This window comes from Candoia aspera, chromosome 5, assembly GCF_035149785.1.
Source record: "Candoia aspera isolate rCanAsp1 chromosome 5, rCanAsp1.hap2, whole genome shotgun sequence".
Taxonomy (NCBI): domain Eukaryota; kingdom Metazoa; phylum Chordata; class Lepidosauria; order Squamata; family Boidae; genus Candoia; species Candoia aspera.
This window is the reverse complement of record NC_086157.1, coordinates 45,251,884-45,260,187: the sequence shown is the minus strand read 5'-3', so window position 1 is coordinate 45,260,187 and position 8,304 is coordinate 45,251,884. Positions and strand designations below refer to the sequence as shown.

The 8,304-nt window shown below is 37.1% G+C and overlaps 1 long non-coding RNA gene across 1 annotated transcript; it reads right to left on the bottom strand.

Annotated features, from left to right (window-relative positions):
- Positions 1 to 426: 426 nt before the first annotated feature.
- Positions 427 to 3,510, bottom strand: LOC134498302 (uncharacterized). The gene is made up of 3 exons (XR_010068019.1): positions 3,298 to 3,510; positions 2,077 to 2,185; positions 427 to 566 (listed from the first exon to the last, which is right to left on the bottom strand). It is a non-coding gene; the product is annotated as an uncharacterized LOC134498302 (long non-coding RNA).
- Between the last annotated feature and the right edge of the window lie 4,794 nt (positions 3,511 to 8,304).

Sequence of the window (8,304 nt, the reverse complement as noted above, 5' to 3'; positions counted from 1 at the left end):
GCAGGAACCCTGTGAACTGTATGTACCACATCAAAAACTATCATCCGGTAGTGGAGTGTGTTTTATTACAGGACCATCTGGGGTCAAAGAGATGGAGGGACCCTGTCACCCTTAATAAATTGTGAGCTCATTTATTTTGGCAATATTTTACAGATACCAAATTGTGTGTTTTTCCCTTTATAACCCCATTTTAAACGAGGCCACCTCTTAGATGATTTACATTTTATTTAAGCACCCATAATACAATTCTTGTGCAATTTTCTTTTAAAATTGAATTTTTTTGAAGTAAATGGAGATCAGTAACTAACCGAAAAGCCTTAATCTTATACCTCTACTGATATCATTTCCAACCCTCTTGCCAAACTGCTGCATGCCAATGATTTCTACTGCAAAAGTAACTAATGGCATGATGAAGTGCGTGTTAAGAAATACAACTGCTCAATTAGACAACTAATTGTGCTGAAAGATAGATGCTTACCCTGATGCTCAAGGGAACGCAGAAATATTTCTTCCCTCTCTTCATGGTCCTGGAACATGAATAACTGTTTGTAGTGAAATACTACCTGCTAAATTGAAGGGAGAGTAGGGTAAGGGAAATGAAACTGCTGATGCTGGATAAAGCAATATGTTGAACAAGAATGGAGCCTCTTTTCTGCATATTCTTCTGTGCACTGTTCCTCAAATGCACCTCTTTTTTTGCTAACCATTTTCTTCTAATAAATACATTTATATGTTCCAATTTCTTCATACATTTTTGTTCTACATGTTGATGAACTATAATGCTATGTCCAGAAAGTACAGTACAGATTTTATCCTGTGAGCAGTTTCTGACCCAGGCATACATTGGAATAGGCAAAGTTGTGAAATTTGTAGTGAAATGCAGGCCAAACACATTGTCCCCTCTCTCTGCTGAGCAGTCTGGGCTTGGCATCACAAAGAAGTGGTTTGAATAGACAAGGATTTCTGGATAAACACAGACATATCTGTTGAAGGAATTCTTGTACCATACGCTATAAAATCCACCAACTTCTAATATGCATCACAGTGTCATAGGTGTTTTTTAATTTGATGGTTAACACAAAATGTGAGATTCCCCCTGTGCATGAGAAAACTGGTCAAATATATAACCTTATGATTTTTAAAAAGTAAGGATACCAAACAGTTAACTTGTATTGCATTTCATTCATCTGTCATTGATATAAAAAGTCAATCAGGAGTTATTTATTAACACCAAATGCAGAACATATCATGAGAAAATTTAAAATAGATGGTGTCTGCTTGAACAGTTAAAATTGCTGTTTAGAAGTTCACTAGATTAAAAGTATAACCTAATAATAGAATTATTAATTGTATTAGTAATGAATAATATAATATGCCCTATCATTTTAGTCTTTGTTAAAATTATCTATCTATCTATATACATATATATATATAACAGAATCAACTAAAATGTAGAAATAATGAATACTTGCACCTCTAAAAACAATTTCTTTTTATGAATAAAATGGCAGGTTAATGGAAGAAAATATGTGGAGAGAATGTCATATGCTGTAAGAAAAGAATAAAGCAATTGATATAAATTAGAACCGGAGGGACTGAAATATATTTACTAGCAAGATGGAGGAAAAGGGAACTGCATGGAAAGTTGGAGTTGGTTAGTAGAAGAATTTATTTTCATATAACATGCTGCTGCTTCTAATGAGAATAGCGTGCCACCTTCTCATTTTCTGCTTTCATTGACCTGATGAATTAGATTCCTCTGAGAGCTAAAGGCTAGTGAGATTTGCACCTTGGTTTCTGTACTTCTGCTGTAACACACAACTTCATTCATGAGAATGTGACAATGAAACTGTTCCCCCCCCCCAAAAAAAAATACAGACCCCACTTCTTTCCCATTTACAAGGAAGGAAGGGAGGGAGGGAGGATGGATCATCGTTTTCCATAGATGTACATTTTTCAGAAAGGACATCTTCATATTCCCATAGCCCGTTCTCATAGCATCTTTCTTTCCTCTGCAGAGAAAGCAGGGGACTGAAAAGTGAATAAAAAGTTGAAGAGAAAGGATCATTTTCAAACTGGACTAAGGGTCTGTGTTGTGAAGTTAATGGATGCTTCCAGAGAAATTGCTCCTGGTGTTTTCTGTCAAAATATACTGCAGCTACTCCATCCTTCATTAACGAATCTTCTGTGGTAAAGGGGGGAAAAAAGGAACATGTGCATATCTCTGTGTTTGTGCGTGTGTGGCGCACATGAAAGAATTGGAAATCTGAATACCCTCCCCCCATTTATATGTTATTTTCCCCCAAAAAAACTTGTCAAGTAACATCTGAATAGAATGAGGAAGAGAACTGACAACAAATAGGGTTATAATCTATGTAACAATCAAGTTTTTTTTAAATTAACAATTGCCCTTAACCACTGCTTGATCTACAGTTAATAGTGGGTGATAGTGGTGATTTCCGTAAATGTTTTTACTTCTACTTTTCCACCCCCAAATCAAGCAATTAAAATGTTCTAGGGTGAACTGAGCAGAGACTTGAAAACATGTGGGAAATGCTGATACTTAAAAGAAAGAGGAATGAAGTGAGAGAAAAAGATGTATGAATGGTTTCATGACAGATCAAATTGGTCAGACACATCAGCTGAATTTCATATCAGCTAGAGTTAAAACATCAGGCTGCATTCCTCTAACCTCTAGGTTTTGACCTCACTGTGAAACTGTATATCTTTATAAAAATAGCTAAAAAGCCTATTCATTTTACCGGCAAAGTTGTAAAACCCCTAAGAAGCTAAAATATCACTCTCAATACCTATACTAATTCTTCTTAGGATAATCTTTTCAGGATAAACATTTTTTTTATATGCAAGCAGCTGTGTTAGTAACAGAAATCCTGTCCCAGTACACAGGTTTCTGTGAAACCAGAACTTTAGGCTTAAAGACAAATATTTCAGACATAATTTTGGCTATGTTTGTCAGAACCAAGGCTACAAACTAAACCCTTCTTATGAATTTATTGAGATTTTTATATTTTCTGCATGAATGAGTGTGAAGTTCAGGCTTATAATATAAAGTAGGCATACTAATAAAAGCCAGTTTTTAAGGCGAATAAACCCGTTCATTACCTCTTTTCTGCAAATATCATTCATTAACTTTTTAGAAAATAAGAGTTTTAGTAGATTCAGTATAAATAAATTTAAAAAAGAACAATGAAGTCTTGGAAAGAATGCTTAGACACAAAATCAGTTCCCAATAAAATTATTTTTTGAAAGAAATGGAAAGATTTTTAATGAACCTACCATTCTATGTGTTCCTCTACAGCATTAAGAAGACTTGTCCTTCAGGAAGACATTAGTGGTAGGAGGGACCCCTGAAAGAAGCCCTACAGTTTCAAATCAAGTAGAAGGGTACAAAGCAGGCTTGCTCAACTGGAACCCCTCCTTCATCCACATAGTTGTTGCAAAAGAAGCAACTTACAACATAAATAGCACATGAGACAGGTGCCATCAGTACTCACTTCCTCAAAAGATTGCATTTGAAATGTGCAACTGCCACTTCTTATTCTTCTCTGGTTAAAAATAGTTAGGTCTGTTGTACAATCCTTTGTCCTCTGAACCATGAGTCCAGAGGAACCACTAATGTAGCAGTTCATAGGCTTAATTCTCAATAAATTGGTAAACCAGTTTTTGGATGAAATATGCCACTTCAGAATGCAAGACGCTTTTCATACATGCCTGTTGATGGCAGAGAAATAGTCCCCATAACTATTTTTGAAAGAAGAGACTGATATAAGCCTTCTTGTGCATTTTGAAGCAAAACAGTTGTGATACAGGTTTGCTACTTCAGTAAAAGCTGGGCCATAATATTATATACATCAGTTTGTGAAAAACAGATTCCAGTTTAGTCCTGTCAAAATTCCCAGGCACTGTGCTAGATACAATACTCTTCCACTTCCTTGATTTTAACAAGTATCAGGGACTCTTCAAATCAACTGCATTACCATTATCAAGAAACAGTAAAATATCCACAATCATAGAAACTTTATCAGACATTCCAAACCTCTGTAAACCCCAGATTGGCAACGTGGCAACTGTGGGAGGCTGTGAAAATGCCCTCAAAGCTCTTGGCTATAGGCCAGGCTTTGTCAAACCAGGGGCCACCCAATAATTTATTTTATAAAGTGCAAGGTGCATATTTTCCTGTTTGATTTTATGAGACTCAGAATTCCAATTTTGACAGCCCAGGCTTCCTTAACCTGATCAAAGTTGCCATCTTCACACTCCTGACAAATACCCCAGCTTGACAAAGCCTTTTTGCTAGTTTGTAACACTGCTGACAGTCCAAGAATTCCCATGGAAAATCAGACTAGACTTATTAAGGCCTTATTTTCTTCCACTTAGAGGGAGTTTGGAGAAAGGGCACGTGCTATCTATCAACCAGCACCTTAGTTTCAATTCACAGTAAAACGAAAGTTTGCAGAGAAATTCACAAGCAAGGCTTTTTTTTTCATGCAGTAGTCATTCAAGTATGACATCTTGTATAGAAATCTAAAAATGGTATTTTCTAACAAGAAGAAGAATATGGCTTCAGAAGGATAGTAGAAGAATTTTGCTGAGTTCCACTTTACAAAACCAGTAATATGATTGAGGAAATCTGTGATGCGCAGCTTCTCCCCAACGAGGCGCAGACTCGAACTTAGACTGGCTAAGGAAATCTGGTTTATTGGGAAGGATACGGTCACGAGAGAAAGACGGGAATGAGCACGTGTTGGGCTCATTCCCTTTATATACATGTGTGTCGGCTTTGCCCCTTTCCGCCCCCCCCCCTTGTCCGTGTGTCCGTTCCCGGCCCTCTTGATGGGTGATCCTGGCGAGACAATAGCCTTGATGGGCGATTAGGGCAGGTGCCGCCCTACTGTCATTATCCTCCTTCTGTGTGCGGCCCAGGCGAGAACCCTGGGGCCCTGTGGAGTGGCCGGTGATTATGTTGATGGCCGCCTGGCCTTGGGTGAGCCACCCTTGCAATTTGTTCTTGAGGGGATAAACCTATGCATACTTCCTACCCCTCCCTTCCAACAGGAAGGCATGATCATGTTGTGAGGCATGCATGCCTTAGAACGGGGCATGACAAAATCATTGATTAATTCTTATTGATAAAACTTTTTGTACGTATGGATTAAATGATTGTGAGGCAATTAAAAATATGAATGTATTTGCAATAAAAGCTAAATAGAGGGACATGTTTGTCATCCATTAAAATGAGCATTAGCTCAGTAGAATTTTGATTTAGTCCCAACCTGCCCGATGTAAAAGATGCTAGTCAAAATGTCATGTAAATAATATTCAGGTTTTTTTCCCCCATTGCTGATAACAATAAATTGCAGGTTCAAAAACATCCAATAAAGATCCAAAACCCTTTGCAAACAGAATTTTGGAAGCCACAATAACATTAAAAAGCTTTAAAATACAAATACTTAATTTGAATAAACTGCCAAGAAGTTCTCTGAAGCAAACCAAATTCAACATTTTTTCCAAATAGGAATTGATCCAAACTTGTAAAATTATAGGATACCCGGTTTACCCAGTGAATGGCATTATGAACTCCTGTCCTCTTAAGTTTTCATGGGTCAAAGCTGATGCTTGTGATATTTTCCAAATATACCCTTTGGCAGATAGTGAGCTGGATCCCCAACCAAGGATACTAGTGCTTGCGGTGAGTCAACAACTCTCAAGCTGCATCCAAAGGCGAACAGGTTATTGAGACAAAGTACACTTTCAATTGACTACAATTTTCATTCTGGATCCAGCAGGCCTAGAAGTGTTTCCTATCTCTGTGCAATTCATGCTTTTTTTTTTCATAGTGATAGTCAAAACAATTCACCTGAAATAGAAGTTAACAAAAAACCCTGTATTTCTCAAATGCTTCAGATATTACACTTTGGTTATAGAGTTAGCCCAGCTGTCCCCACTGTTTTCCAATGTGATCAAAGGATGGGGAACTGGGCAGTTGCAGTTTGGGCAAATAGCAACTACTACTGTTGGTAAGCTGAAAAAAAGAACATCCAGGTGCTGCTGCCACCAACTCATGCTCTAGAAAAAGGATGCCACATGCCAGAGAAAATAGTATGTATGCATACTCACCAGACTATTCCTTTGTTGGATAAGCAGTATTATGCTAAACACAGCAAGTTATTCTACGTTTTCTAATACTACCATCAATTCATCCAATGAAAGCAAATGCAAAGAAGTTAAATGTAAGTTAAACTGGCATTTCTTTCCATAAGATATGGTGGTCACTGTCAACTAGGATGGCTTTTAGAAGTGACTTGGCAGATCCATGTAGAGTAAGGTAATCCATGGATACAAGCCCTGTCTATGTTTTTTATTAGCACTGTATTATTGAACAATAGCTTGGGGGTGGGGATAGTGGGAGGAAGCTATTTATGCCTTGTGGCTGGCTTTTTAAAATAATAATTCCCTATTATATTGTTATACTTCTTGATACATTGTATTGTTTCAATACAGTGATGTTTATACGTTATGATTAGAGATTATTAACATTCTATTATTTAGATAGCTTGAAGTATTGACAAATAAAGGAAAGAAAAAATTCTATAAGTGTTAATTATAATTTAGGATGTTAGTATTAGAAGCACAGAATTATTTGGCTTTTTCATCCAAAGTTAAATATAACATTTAAAAAAAAACCTGCTGCAACGCACATCTAAGTATTGGTTGCATAATGGTTTTGATCTTAAGCTAATTACTGAATATTAAAATCTCCATTGTATCGTTTATATACAGATAGGTAGACAGAGGGAAAAAAGGATAGATGAAGCAAATTTAAGAAGTTAAAATGCCTAAACAGTTTTTAAAAAGAGGAAAATAATTTTAACTATTGGTTTCCAACTCACTGCTGCATTATGGCCAATTTGTTGGCTTCCCAGATGGCCACTTTGGGGTGGTTACTGACTAGATAGGCATCTGGTCTGACCCAATAGGCCTTTTGTTACAATCATTGATGTGAGCTCCAGAGGAGCTAGTGGATCGACAGTGACAGGCTGTGACCAAAGAAGTTATGAAGTCTAAAGAAGGGGATGAAGGTGGGGGAGAAGGGGTAGCTTTGCTTCCCCTTTTTCTCCCTCTGGAGCACCAAGCAACCCACCAGAGACACACTCATCCAGAAGATACTGCAAGAAGCATCCAGTTATGACCACAACTGTAACTAGCCACAGGAGAAAGAGATGGCAGAGCCATTGCCAGATATACTGCTACAAAAGGACTGGGACCTGAGCAATAATAGAACAGAGTTAGAGTGATAAAGATTAAATAAGGCTAAGATTGAAAATGTGATATTGATAAAGAAAAGAATGAATTAGTACAGAGATGATAAGCCAAATTGAAAAAAAGTTGCTGTTGGATAAGGATGAAATAAGGATAGAAAATTAAGTATTGAAGTAGAAAATAAAAGTAAGATAGATAAAACTGAAGTGGTTAAAGATCAGGTTAAAATCACTGCAAAGGTCTAAGCATGGAGCTGGAATATAAGGTAGAGAATTGACAAGTAAGGGTAGAATGAAGATGTAACAGGCCTTGCAAAGTATGGTAACCCGAAGGTATAGCACTAAGCTCTAGAAAATGTTAAATCAATTAGGATAAATGAAAGTAAGTGTATAGAAACAGTGTAACAGTAAAAGGTCCAGTAAATTAAAAAAGGCCTCCTGCTCAGTTAATAAGCCAAGTTTATTTCTGAGGTGCACATTGATAACAAGCTCTTGTTTTTTAGCTCCCAATGGGAGTTGTTCTCATGTTCTGCCTGGGTTTGTCTCCTGAACCCATGACAGTAAACTTAGTAATTATGTCTGAGTTGTGACCACCCTAACAGTAGCAGCCAAAAGTTCAGCAAACAGGGAATGGCATGGGACAATTAACTAAGAGATAAATGTAACACTCATGATTATGTTATATATTTTAAACCCTTTAAGTAATTGAGAGCTGGCAGAAGATACTCATTCTACTATATGCACAGTGTAACATACAAAACAAATATACACCAGTGCTACCTTGCCACCTAAATCTGAGACACTGCACATTCATGCAGCTCCTTGATCTATACGTGTTCACAAACTTTAACTGTATCAAAGGGCTTTTGTGATTCAATGAAAAACGTTACATGGTCCATTTACATCATATTTAGGCTCAAATGATCTGTATCCATAGCATACTTACCCCAGTGAGTCACTAACAAATATCTCATTGCTGGTGATTCTGGCAATACACAAATGAAACTAACTGGATCAAAAATCA